The following is a 13,643-nucleotide window of genomic DNA, read 5'->3' on the forward strand; positions in this document are numbered from 1 at the left end:
CCATCCATCAGGCCACATCCTCTCCCATTGTGCGGGCCTGCATTTTGCACATGTTTAATTTATTCCCCTGTCGGCCCGAATTCCCTTTTATACTCCCCACCAAACTGTTGAGCTTGCTGCACCATTGCAGGAACATTATGTCTAGTCATAGGCAAAATATTGTTCTGCATCCCAACTGAACTACCTGCTCCTGGACAGTCAGCGTGACAAGCACACGGTTCCTTCTAATTAAGTGGCAGAAATAAAGAGTGCAGGGCTTACACTGAATGAAAAACGATGTATGCACTTGTAAACACCCAACGCACATTAAAAACTATGACTTGTAAGTGTCCAATTAATTTCTGGGTGTCACGAGTCTCGAACCTTGGTTTTCAGCACCAAAGTCGGCACTGCTATCCGTCAGGCCACATCCTCTCTCGTTGTGCTGACCTGCATTTTGTACATGTTTAATTTATTCCCCTGTCAGCCCGAATTCCCTTTAATACTCCCCACCAAACTGTTGAGCTTGCTGCACCATTGCAGGAACATTATGTCTAGTCATAGGCAAAATATTGTTCTGCATCCCAACTGAACTACCTGCTCCGGGACAGTCAGCGTGACAAGCACACGGTTCCTTCTAATTAAGTGGCAGAAATAAAGAGTGCAGGGCTTACACTGAATGAAAAACGATGTATGCACTTGTAAACACCCAACGCACATTAAAAACTATGACTTGTAATTGTCCAATTTATTTCTGGGTGTTACGAGTCTCGAACCTTGGTTTTCAGCACCAAAGTCGGCACTGCTATCCGTCAGGCCACATCCTCTCTCGTCTTGCGGACCTGCATTTTGCACGTTACTCAAATCTTACATGCTCCGATGGCAGGGATATATCGCTCAGCCGTCACAAGGTAGACGGGTGTTTTCTGACTCCGACCTCGTGGGCCAGAATCCTCACAGTCAGTCGGTGTCATCTGCAAACGTGCCTTTGCCTTACCTCCACGCTCTCTGCTGCAAGCACCCGCTCCTCCGCTCGTCACCGCTCCCCCTTGCGCTCGTGTACGCCACTCCTGATGTCAACACGCACGTCGCGGCCGGCGCTACTTTGGAGGGACTACTTTTTTATTTAACTTAAATTTCTTAAACAACGTATATATTTTTTATTTATATACCCTATGTCCATCTGCACACCCTGACAATTACTATGATGTATCGGGTGTTTGAATTGGTGCTGTGGTTCCCGAGTTTACCTGGCTCAAAGGTTTGTGTTCTCTCTTTATAATAGTAGTATAGATAATATTGATGACCTTTATGCACCCACACAGTTGCAGTGGGAAATTAAGGGCTTGACTGGGCGTGCTAGGACCGCCTTGTTCTACATAGCTTATGAAGGAAAATGAGTGCACAGGATGATGCTGTGGAGCCCTAACTCATGGAAATATGCCTAAAACAGAAGGGGAATGTTTCAAAAACCTGAAAACCCCTGTGAGGTCGTGTTGAGTTTGAAACTGGCGTGGCCTGTCTCTCCAAAATGAAGAGCAGCAAAACACGAGTACGAACATATTCTGGCGATTCACACTCCTACCTGTATGGTCTGGGCACAGCACCCTACCAGCTCTGCCGGGGGTGCCAATTCACTCAGGAGAAAGCACATTGCCGGGGGAAAGCCACAGAAAGGCTCCGACCCGGAAGAGACCTTGGAAGTCGGCTTCCGGCTGCTGCGAAGAACCATGGAGTCTATTTGGAAGGCGCTGTAAGGGAGAACCCCCATATGATGGGATTCCCTCCAGGGCCGGACTGGGAACAGCAATCAGCCCTGGCAGCTTGCTGCTTAACCTGCGTGTGAGCCATGCGGGGGTTTAGGTGGGTGCTAGTAAAAAGCAACACTCATGCTTTTGATACAAGGGGGGCTGATATTGCATCTCTGCTGCAAAACCGGCCCTCAGCAACAAAACTGGCCCCCACCCCTCCGGCCCACCGGAGAAACGCCTGGTGCCTGCTACGGCCAGCCTAGCCCTGACTCCCTCACCTCGCCCTGAGAGTACCAGATCGGACCATCAGTGAAGTAAACCCAGACAGGCCATCATAAATCACAGTGTACAAAGACAGTAACAAATTAAATCAAATGACCAACACTACAAAAACATGAATATAGCAACATTTCTAAGGAACAACACTAATCTATCTGCTTAGCAGTGAAGAAAGAGGAGGTGCTGTTTCTTAGGGATGCTGACATAAGGTGCCTGACTTACCGGTTTGGTTGATCTTTGTGAACTTTTACAGGGGCGCACTGGATTTGAAGTCCCTAGTGGTTAATGTTTTGTTCTGTTACATGTTGGAATGCTGAGCTATTAAATAAGAAAGTTTAAGCATAGGAAAAAATGTAAATGAAAAGAAAGCTAAGCAAATAGTCTCATACACTCAGAAAGGTGGACGCGTGCTTACACTTTTTGCGATTATTGTTGTTTCTGCAAGAATAAAAGCTTGATAAATATTTTAGCAATACTACTGAACCAATAAAAGATGTATCTACCAGCTCACATCAGTGTGTGACAGCGAAGAGTGACATCAGTTTAGGACCCCACCCGAGCTGCACCAGGTTAGCCCCAGAAGTTTAACGTAGGTCCCTGCTGACCTTGTTGCGCAGGAGGCCCCTAACCTTTCATGGGCCCCCACCTTGCGGGGGCCCCATTCAACCCAGGACCAATTAATATCTGTGAGATATGGAAGAATCGAGCCCTTCTTCCCATTCTGCAGGGGAGCCCCATCATTTTGCTTTACGTCACTGCTTAGCACCACTGCCCATTTAAAGCAAGCCTTCTGGAAACAATCCACCTTCTAAATGGCAAATGGCCAGAACCTGATATATGCCTCTGATGACACTGCACTGCTGACTAGATCACTTATTGGAGTTCAGCTTCAATTAAATGAGCTGCTGAAGACATCGAATCCAATTCCGTTGAAAAGCACTGCACCACTTTCACGGAAAATCTTTTATAAGCAGGGCAGCAAAATCGTCCCTGTAACAAAATCGGCCGAAAACCAGCCCCTGGCAAATTGCTCGGCCGCCCTACCCCCCCCCCCCCCCTTCCCCACCGCCCACGGGGGGTTGTGGGTGCCGGCGAGCTCTTTGCCAGGGCTGGTTTTCGGACGATTTTGCAGCTAGGCTGCAAAAACGGCCCTGTAACAAAAACGCCCCCCAGGGGCCCCAAACCGGCCCCCCGTCCATGCGGCGCAACAGGGGATTGCCCGGTGCCCGCTACGGCCAGTCCGGCCCGGTGTATAAGCTGTCACTGCCTTTATATTTACTTTATTATAAGCGTTTGCTTGAAATCACCCTAGTATGTATACAAATGTGCATAGCCACACCGTGCCCATACACTTTTATTCTGGGGTGAAATCCTTAAGTGAGGGGTCGAAAGAAGAATTGGAGTTGGTGCGATTAGATTATCATGGCTATTATATTCCTCAACTGGTATGTTTTCGATTTGTATTGCCCTATAATTTGTAGGAGAAATGTACTATGCAAGAAAATTAGTCCAGAGGATAAGCTCATGGAAGGGATCCCGTGATGTCTACTGTCTTGAGCTTCCCATTAGTGATAGCATCAGCTGCAGGACTGCTATTATGAAGGCTCCACAAACTGCAATTTGGGTGCAAGCTCCTGCTTGTACCAAACTGGGATCTTGTCTCTGGTGCTAAGCAAGCCTTCTGCATAATTTATGGCAACTTAATGAAGTCCTATTTTGCATACCTTTAAACCAGGTTAAGCAAATACAATTGGCACGTTATAAAAATGTATGTGATTACAAACTTAAAACATGTAATGTTGTTTTGAATAGTGCACTAATCACCTGAGAGGGTATCCAGGTGCTTGGTCAAGGTGTGTACGTTTGTGTTCCCAAGGTTCTTATATGAAGAGCCAGGTCTTCAGATTCTTGCGGAACAGAGGAAGTGAGGCAGAATCTCTAATGTGTTGAGGTTGTTCCATGTCTTGGATGCAATTTAGGAGAATCAATGATCTCCAGTTTTGCTTTTGCGGATGCAAGGAGTGTGTGCGAGTGAGAGTAAGGCAGATGGTAGGTGTCTGGTGGTTGGTAAAAGTGTTTTCAGCTGTTCAGGTATTCTGATCCTGTGTTGTGTAGGGCTTGATTTGTGTGCCTGGTCAGTTTGAATCGGCTGCACTTGTGAATGGGGAGCCAGTGAATCTTCCTGATGTGCAGTGTGATGTGGGTGTGAAGTGGGAGGTAGAGTATGAGTCTTGTAGCTTCGTTTTCGATGTTCTGGAGTCTGTGTTGGAATTGTTTGGAAATTTTGGTATAGAGAGTGTTGGAGTAGTCCACGCTGCTGGTGATGAGTGCTTGCATGATGGTCCCTCTGGTGTTCTTAGGCAACTATTTAAAGATCTTTTGCAGCATGTCTAGGATGTGGAAGCAGGAGGTGCACACTGCGTTGACTTGAGCCGGCATGTTTTGCTTGTCATCTAAGATGATCCCTAGATTTCTTGTGTGGTCTGTGTGTGTGTTGGTGTTGGCCCTAGCGGTGGGTTGGGGTGCTGAACCAGTTAGGGGTATTGACTTGAGGTGTATTGATTTGGAAGTGGATGATGGAGTGGTCAGTCCACATGGGTAGTGTGATGGAGTTGTATTTAATGCTGTCACTAGAGCTGAAGATGGGGTCCAGTGTGTGTCCTGTGGTGCGTGTTGGTTCTGTGACGAGTTGAGTAAGTCCAATGTTTCTCAAAATTTCGACAAGTGCTGTGGAGCAGACGTCGTTTCGATCTTCCAGGTGAAAGTTGAGGTTTACCAAGGAGAATGTAGGCTCTGGAGTCAATGGTTTGTGGAGTGAGAAAGTCGAAAAGGTTGGCAAAGGTGGCTCGTGATCCGGGTGGTCAGTTGGAGAGGGTTCCTTTCAGGGTGAATTTTTCAGAGATTTGCAACTTGAAGTGCAGGTGTTCCATGAATGAGGTGGCATTCTCTGTGGATGTTGAGCATTTGATGGATTCCTTGTAGATGGTAGCAAGTCCTCCTCCATGCTTGAGAAGACGGCCCTGTCGAGCGATTTTGTAGCCTGCTGGGATTGCTGTAGTGTTGTTGAAAGCCAATGAGGGGTTGAGCTAGGTCTCTGTGATGAAAAGGATATTGGATGTGTTGCTGCTCAGAAGGTCCCATATTTCCGCTGTGTGTTTTCCGAGTGATCATGTGTTGAGAAGCATGCACGCATGCGAGTGGATGTTGATGTGAGGGTTTGCTGTGGTGTAGGGTGGAAGGGTAGGTATTGTTGACTCTTGTGTGGGGTGTGTGTTTGGAGGGGATGATTAAGGGTGTTGTTAGTATTCCTATGGGGGAGGTGGCTGCTGGAGAACCAGCAGTGGCAGGTGATCAGACCAAGTTCCTGACGCAGGGCGAGATCCAGGCACCTCCGTGTTACAGTTGTCATTAAGTAGGCTCTAGTAGGGGGGAGGAGTCCATGGTGCCATGATTTATTTTTCTGTGCTGATCGTTAAATTATGCAGCGTTTATTATACCCTGTGGTATTGGTATTTACTGGGTGCACAGTTTGCATGTAGATGTACTTGAGACTTGGATAGAGCCCCCATGTAGAGGTGGGAGTACAGATTGGACTCCTGTCGGACCACCAGTTTTTTCTTGGTTGTGAGTTGTTCACTCATTGTTTCATCTGCCCAAGTCGTGATGCAATGCAATGCAATGGTGTCCTCGTAATAGTCAGAGTCAACACGTACATCACATGTTTGAACGCAATGGTAACCACTTGAATGTGGTTTCCTTTTCAAAGATGTATGTGTGGTTCAAAAAGCATACTAGTGTTAACAGCCGCCCTTTCAAGAATCTAAGTGTTGCAAGCCACTTAAGTCCTCAGTGGATCAAGAGTCACTGAATATTAATGCAGGGAGAACTTGCCTGTTATTTTACTACCCTAATGATGAGTAAGGTCCGTGAGATGAAAACCATAAGATAAGGAGGTTCCATAAGATGAGGAGGCCTGGGCTCCTTAATTGTGATATCTACTGTCTGGAACCTGATGTCCATGTTTATTTGCGAGATGTGTAACTCTTGTCAAACAGTCAAAACCCTAGCTTTCTGCAAGAATTTACCCCTTATAGTGAAAAATGCACCTCTCTGATTTATTTTTTTTACATTGCAGTGTCTTCTGTAGCTTACACACATCTCAAGCATTTCTGGCCTGGTTTCTGATTTCCTAGTAGCCACTAGTAGTTGTAGCACTCTCTAGAAAATCCAGGAATGTTAAGATTAGCTTCTCTTGTCCATACCTAGGTAGGGCTGTGCAATGGTGGTTTCCTACCCCCAGGATGGATGAATTGTTTTAAAAGATATTTATAGTGCTTTATTCTATAATAGAAAGGAAAACACAGTAAAGCCATAGCAATAGTCCATGCCACTTCTACATAACAGCAGAATCCATCTTTCTGCAAATGGAAGGCAAAGGTGCCCATATACACAGCAAAAAATGCATTCTGAAACAAAGGAGGATGAGGAAGGTAGAAGGAAAGAGAAAGTTGAACTCATAACTAATCAACTTTAGTTGTGCATATGAGAAAAAGTGGCCCCTGGTATCTACGAGTTTGTCTAATAATGCATGCGTAGGGGCCTAGAGAGGGGAGTATGAGCGAAGTGTAGGCGTCCGTGGGAGTGAAGGACCCCCAGGATCACCTCAGGGTCGGGGAATGTCAGGGTACGCCGCTCAGTTATCATGCTGCTCTCTCAGTGGCGCGTGTCAGAGTCAACAAAGCTAGCTGCATCCTCCATCCACTGACCCGTCACCTAGGATGGATGATATGGATCACTCAGTCCTGCAGCACCTTCCTATTAAGCCACATGCCAATCATCTGATTATATCCAAGGGAATGAATCAGGATATAGAGCTTGTGTCACGCATTACTCTGAGACAACTCATTCAGCTTTCAGGCTTTTTGTGCCATGGTTCTTGCCTGACTCCTGCTTATATGCTGAGGAAGGTTTGCATTTTCTATTCCATCCTTTTTAATTATCACAATACTTTTTTGGTAAAGGAGGTGGAAAAAACACAGAACAACCTTTTGCAATCTCTAAATTTTACGTAACATAAGTACCCAACCAGAAGTGTTAGGCCAAAGACATTTAAGGTGACTATTAAAGTCTCTGATTTTGACCTTGTATTTCGGTTTGTCATTTTGGAACCAAAAATCTTTCAACATGAGAAATCGTTTTGTCTTCAACATGAGATACATAAGTGATAGCTGGTTCATTGGGGAGGGGAGATTATACTCTGCGAATCTGTTTCAAATGTACTTGCCTTGTCCAAAATGACTGTGGGCGCAGATCATTAATTAACACTAAAGAGTCACAAATGCAAGGTTCCTACAGTATTATATTAAACAAGAAAGTTTGGGTTAACATGAGTGAGGCTTTAGGCCTACTCTGTTCTCAGTCAGCACATTTTTAGTGTGTGTAGTTTCTATAACTTATCAAAGCTGATTCTGGCTCATCTCCTGCTCCTAGTCTGTGCATTGTGGAGCTTCAACTCTGACCATCACTACTTGTTAAATAATAATAGATTCAGTTTCTAGCATGATCTTGTTCCCATTGTAACATTTAGAAAAGAAAGGGCCACATGTATGAAAGTTTTTTTATTAACAAACGGTGCGATTTGGTAAAATTGGCCATTTGCGAATGTAAAATAGCCTTTCATGATGTATGAAGTGCTTTGTAGTCACAATTTTAGGTAATCTCAAACATTGCAATTACCTAAAATTGCAACTACAAGTAAGGTTCCAGAATTTGCAATTCCCTTAGCACATGTATGAAGCATTTTCCAAATGCAAACTGTGCATTTAGGAAAATGCAATTACCATCAACTTGAAGTCGACGGTAACCATGTGCAAACTTTGAAAAATGCACAAAACCAACATTTTCAAACTGCCATGTAGCGCACACATGCCCCAAATCATGTGTGTGCTTTACATGTGCACATTTTGTTTTTGGGGTGCTTCAGGGGGGACCCTGGCTTTACATTACATAATTTGCTATTAGCAATTAGGTAATCCCAAACTAGCTAACGCAAAGCAATTCACATTTATGGGCTTTCGTCCCATAGGAACGAATGGAGTAATATTACCTAATAGTGATTTACTGAATCACTGTTAAGTAATATTAAGGAATCGCTACATCTTTGGCGATTCCTTACATACATAGCATTTTGAGATTTCCAAATAGCGATTCGCTAAAAATCGCTATTTGGTAATCACAAAATGCTTATTTGATATGTGATTTGTAATGTTTTGTGTTACTGATGTTCCTGGAAAGGAAGGAATTTTGCAACTGTTTACAAATTAAAAGCCATTTCCTTACTTTCTTGTTCCAACGGGGATGCTGTGTATATTTTGAATGTGGTATTGTTTTCTGTGAAAGGCATTGTACAGCGTATTCATTAGATTTAGGGCAGAGGTTACTAACGCCATGTGATGTGTTTTCTTCTTTTACTATTGGGCCTACTAGTGTAGCTTTCTCTCTGAGACCCCAGCGACTGCACAGTTTCTCTGTCTAAAATGGTACATAAACCCAACATTTTGGGTACGAGTGGGAGTAGACCTGATGCTGGTCAGTTTGTCACTCTGGACTTAAAAAGATTCTCAGGTCCTTTCCTGTTACTGAGCAGTCCATATGACTAATGCTGGTCATAGTCATTGTTGCCAATTGATTAGATTAGGGCTCTAATTTTGCTGCCAATTATATTTTGCCTTTTGATATGATTTGACTAACCAATGCAATTTGTTTTCTGTCTAGTTTCTACATTTTTAATAAACCTTCATGGTTTGCACATTAAATCCTGTCTGGTGTGGATTTTCTTGAGTGGATTTTCTTTGTCCTCTGGGACGATGTTTTTTCTCTCTCGACTCGTCTGGAAAAGGCTCCATATAGCCCCTACCCACCAATCAGCCATTTAAGTGCCAGAAAGTGCAGACCTACCTCTACACATAACTTGGTGGCTGGGTTCCCATAAATGAATACTTTTCTGTTTGCAATATCACAAGCTTTCTAAGACATGCGAGTTCCGTTTACAAGATCATACAACTGATTCAGAATTACTGGGCCTCTATGGCAATCTCTGTGTTTGCTATAAGAATAAACTGAGATCTATTTTAAAGGTGGGACAGCACATAACGAGATATTATGTGCATTTATACAATGCATTTTTACCATCTGTACGCTCCGAAGCACTTTCGAAATATGGGCCCTGTTGTATGCTATCTGTGTGCTTCTTGGCATGCAAGCTCCTTAGAACTTAGAATGTTCTATCCTGGAACCAACTCATCTTTGAGGACCTGGTTATTTCACAACAGGCCCCTTTTACAGTCCTTGGATTCTCATTGACCAGAGTTGGATCTAGTGGCCTGTGAACCTTGTTCTTGGTTCTGTGTCATAATGGTGTAGGTGGGCCACCAGCACTCACATGGAGTGACCCGCTGGTAGAGTGCTTGGAGTACTGTAGCGTGAAGCTGTGTGATGGTGCTGTTTTTAAAGCAGGTTCCCACCCTCAAAGGGCCTGTAGTAAGAGATGCACACTGAAGGGATGCTTGACAAAGCTGGTGGTGGCAGTTCTTCAGGGCTGCCCTCAAGTGTGAGAGAGTGGGTGACTGTCAAAGTGGCATCGGAACAGCCTCACCTGAGTTGAGCCACATTCATAGGAACTCGTTGCAAGCAGCAGCAGTGTACCCAGAGCTTCACCCTACTAAGATGGCACAAGAGCTGGCATGGTGGTTCAGAACAAGCCAGAGGAGTATCTGGATCACTCATGGGCTGATGGAGACAGGCCTTCTGCCCTCGCAAGCTGAGAAACCTGCTGTAAGAAGCCATTGGGTGCTCTGGAACCATTTACAGGTCCTGTTTGGTAGCCTTGGGCTTTTGACAGCTGACATGTACTTTAATGTGATGTCAGCCCATGCTTTTTAAGTTGATGAGATTGTTGCTCATGTGTACTCTACTAAATAACACTTCAGACAAAACATGGCCGATAGAAAAAGACTGAAAAGGATTTTTTTTACTCCAAGAGAGGTGTCCTCCGGGGAAGTCAAAGGTGATTTTGCAGACGAGCCCTCCAGTGATGTTCATTTGTCTGGGGGCAAGCCGTCCTTTTGTGCTCCATTAATGTCCTGCAGAAAGATCTGGATAATAAAACATTTTATCATAGGATTTGCAGCGAAATGTTTGGAAGAACAGTTAGAGGTCTTATGTCCTGGTAAATGAGTGGGAGCTGGCAAGAACTGAGGGGAGGTTGAAAGTTCTGGAAAGTTGCACAACTGAGATTTCTGGAATTTAAAGAGTTGCCGTATTTTAGGAGAGACACAATGGACGCAATATTTAAATTGAAGGAGATGCTTGAGGGGGAGAACCATGTTGTGGATGCATCATGTCCCTGTAGTTGCTCCGTCAGAGATTTCACAGGGCAGGGTATCAAATGTGGTAGAAGAAGACTTGCTGTCCAGCTAGGTGTGGTGGATAAGCTGTTGAAAAAAGCTTTAGGCTCCTGGCTGGAGTGAAGGACCTGAATGGAGCTTCAGGTGGCACAGTTACAGTGGCATTGCATTCGGCTGAAGGAGAGATCAGATTCTTTGAGACCATCCCCTGCAAGGAGGTGAAAATGAGAGATCGGAAACCTGTATGTCCCAGACATACATCTATCTACTGAGACTAGAAGCCAGGAGATGCTGGACATCAAGTACGATTTTGAGTTATGGTGGCTCATGGCTTCGGGGGCTTCCATGCCACACTAAAAGTTCATAATGAACAAAGTTGTTTTTCATGGCAGCTTAGGAAGCACCTCAGTACTCTGATCATGGCCGAATTAGAGGATGGCGGGTTTGGTGCCTTGGAATCTGCCTGGCGTGTTGGCCATCTGGTCAGTGAGACACCAGAGGCAACTTCTCTGGAGCAGGAGTGAGGGCCATTCTGGGTTGTTGAAATGTTAATTCTGTTGTCTCTCTGATTTACCTTTCTCCTGTAGTGCTCTTTGAATCGGCAGCAGCTATGGTGAATTATTGTGTGTAGAAAAGTTTACATGGAATGGGTGACAATAATACATTGTTTTTAGGCTCTCTGTGATCTTGCACGGTCGCTGTTGGATTGCAGATGGCTCTTATTTGTATTGCACCACTTAATGCACACAGCTAACTCCTGAATGGCTGATATGTATATTGGTGAGAGGTAAAGATGTACTGTTGAGCTGGCAATGCTTGGCTAACACTGACTTGGTGCCTAGTTTCGAATGTTACAAATGAACCCTTCTGAAAAAAATCACAAGCTCATACTGAAAGACAGCTTTTTATTTTTTTTAGGTTTGTGGGAGAGAAAGCTTTAAGGGCCAGATGTACAACCGTTTTTTGCGGTTGCCACAGGGAAATCAACCCTTTTGCGACTGCAAAAAACGGTGGTGGTATGAATAAACGCTATTTTGCGAGTCACTGACTCAAAATAGCCTTTGTGAGTTGCGAAGGGGCGTGCCAAAGGCGTCCCTTCCTAATAGCGAGTCTGACTGCAATGTACCATTGTTTTGCAACTGCATTTGCGGTTGCAAAACACTTGCAGTTTGCCACCTACTTCAAGTAGGCGGTAAACAGCTTGGAAATGGGAATGAGTCCCCAGGGGACACCTTCCTTTTTGAAAATGGGTGCGAAAATATTTTTTAAGAGCAGGCAGTAGCCCCTCCCCTTAAAAATTCAAACTGAAAAGTTTCATTTTTCTTTTCTAAATGCCTCCCATTTTCCTTTAAGGAAAATGAGCTGCATTTAAAAAAAAGTAATAACTGATTTATTAGAAAGACAGTCACAGACACAGTGGTCTGCTGACCCCAGCAGGCCACCTTCCCTGGGAGTGCTAGCCATTCCCACATTGCGCCTGCCTCATGAATACTAATGAGGCATGCAATTTGCAACCCCATTAGGAATTGCAAACAGTGTCTGAGACAATGTTGTACATTCTATTTTTCGAGTTGCAATTCAACGCAATTTGCGTCTTGCAAAATGGAATGGTCGTACCTCTGGCACTAACTGTTTTGCCAGGCTTCTGTAATAAATATTCATAAATAAGAAATTACATACACCTATACATACATAGAGGAGTTTTATCTCAGCCTCCTTTATTCACAATGAATTGTCATTCGCATTTCACATACAACATAAGGCAGTGGGTCAGACCACTTCAGCTATTGGCTCCTTGGCACTGCGGGTAATGCTATTTTTGCCTGATTACATGGGCACACCAGCCTAAAAAGTGCACTTGAGTGCCAGAGTTGCTCGGCCAACGTTTTACTTTTCCAATTCCTTTTTCCATTTTTTTATTTTTTTTAGTTTTGAAAACCTTTATTTGTAGACAAGGTGCACACAGCTATTCAGCCGAACATCCCGGAGGCACGGCAGCAGGATTAGAGACTAGAACTATTGCAGCACACACAATTTTGCACAGGATGAGTGAGGTTAATTTTAAATTTTACAACAGGATAATTACCGTTAGAAGAAATGAATTTCAATATAATAACAAAAAGAGCAGAAGACAAGAAAGAAGGGTGGGATCAGTCACGGAATCTAAATCATATATCTATCGGCATCTTTAAGGGGGGCCAATCAGTATACGCGTGCAATCAAACACTAAGCACACTCGGCCCTCGCCTGTACACGAGGAGGCTTAATGAAAAAACATTCATGGGTCAAACGTCGAGAATTCGAAGTCAAGTAATGCACTGCACCGATCCCAGAACCCAGAAAGAAGGGAAAGGAAAGAGTCCAGTTAAACTAATGAAGAAAAAAGGCCATAGAAACAAGAAACGGAAAAACAATAATACCCCATCCCCCCCCATGCACCCCTGCAGATGTCTACGGCCTACCCCCCTAGCAGCGTGCCTGTCGCCCAGCATCCAAAAACCCGAAATATAGCAAGAAAAGGGAAATATATAAAGATAGAAAAAGGAAAGGATAAGAGGAAGAGGAAGAAAAAAGACGGAGGAGGAGAAAAATCACATTTGCCCTCGGTCCCCTTACCCCCCCCTGCGGCGCACAGTCCCAGTTCTAAGTATAGCAATTATGTAAGCAAGTTATTGAAAATAGAGCCCAGGGAAGGCGTCCGACACCGCCCCACCACCCGTAAGCAACAAAATGGCGGATCCCCCGAACTACACGCACCCCCAAAGTCGAGATCTACAGCAGTCTCACCCTTGACCCCTCCGAATGTTCACAATGAGTTCAGCCAACTGCACCAGAACGTATCCAGGAAAAATCTAAGTTCCCGCCAGTCTGTGGACCTGCATAAGGAGTCCGATCAAGCACCTCAGTCCGTCATGATCCGCCGCCGCCATGACACTTGCTGTTTTCCAGCCAAAGTACGACCATGTCGATCTCAAACTCGGGGCAAAGTCAAAACAATCGAGTGATGTTCGCAGCATCCGCGGGTCGTATTAGCCGTAGGCTCAGGAGAAGAGAAGACTACAAACACAGCAGTGGACGGATGCGCCAATAATGGCGGGCGTCTCTCTGAGACAATAGGTCCATTAACACACAGTGTTCCAGGCGGTAATTGCGAGGGTTCGACATGAAGAGAGTCTCGTTTGGTAAGTACCGGGAATAGCGTAGACATAACAGCCAGCTCAAGGGCACC

The 13,643-nt window shown here is 44.7% G+C and overlaps 1 protein-coding gene across 1 annotated transcript in view; it reads left to right on the forward strand.

Annotated features, from left to right (window-relative positions):
- The window catches only part of EML6 (EMAP like 6), a 748,837-nt gene that overhangs the window by 51,111 nt on the left and 684,083 nt on the right, over nt 1-13,643 (forward strand). The gene's annotated exons all lie outside the window — the stretch shown is intronic.

This window comes from Lissotriton vulgaris, chromosome 6 (genome assembly GCF_964263255.1).
Source record: "Lissotriton vulgaris chromosome 6, aLisVul1.2, whole genome shotgun sequence".
Classification (NCBI taxonomy): domain Eukaryota; kingdom Metazoa; phylum Chordata; class Amphibia; order Caudata; family Salamandridae; genus Lissotriton; species Lissotriton vulgaris.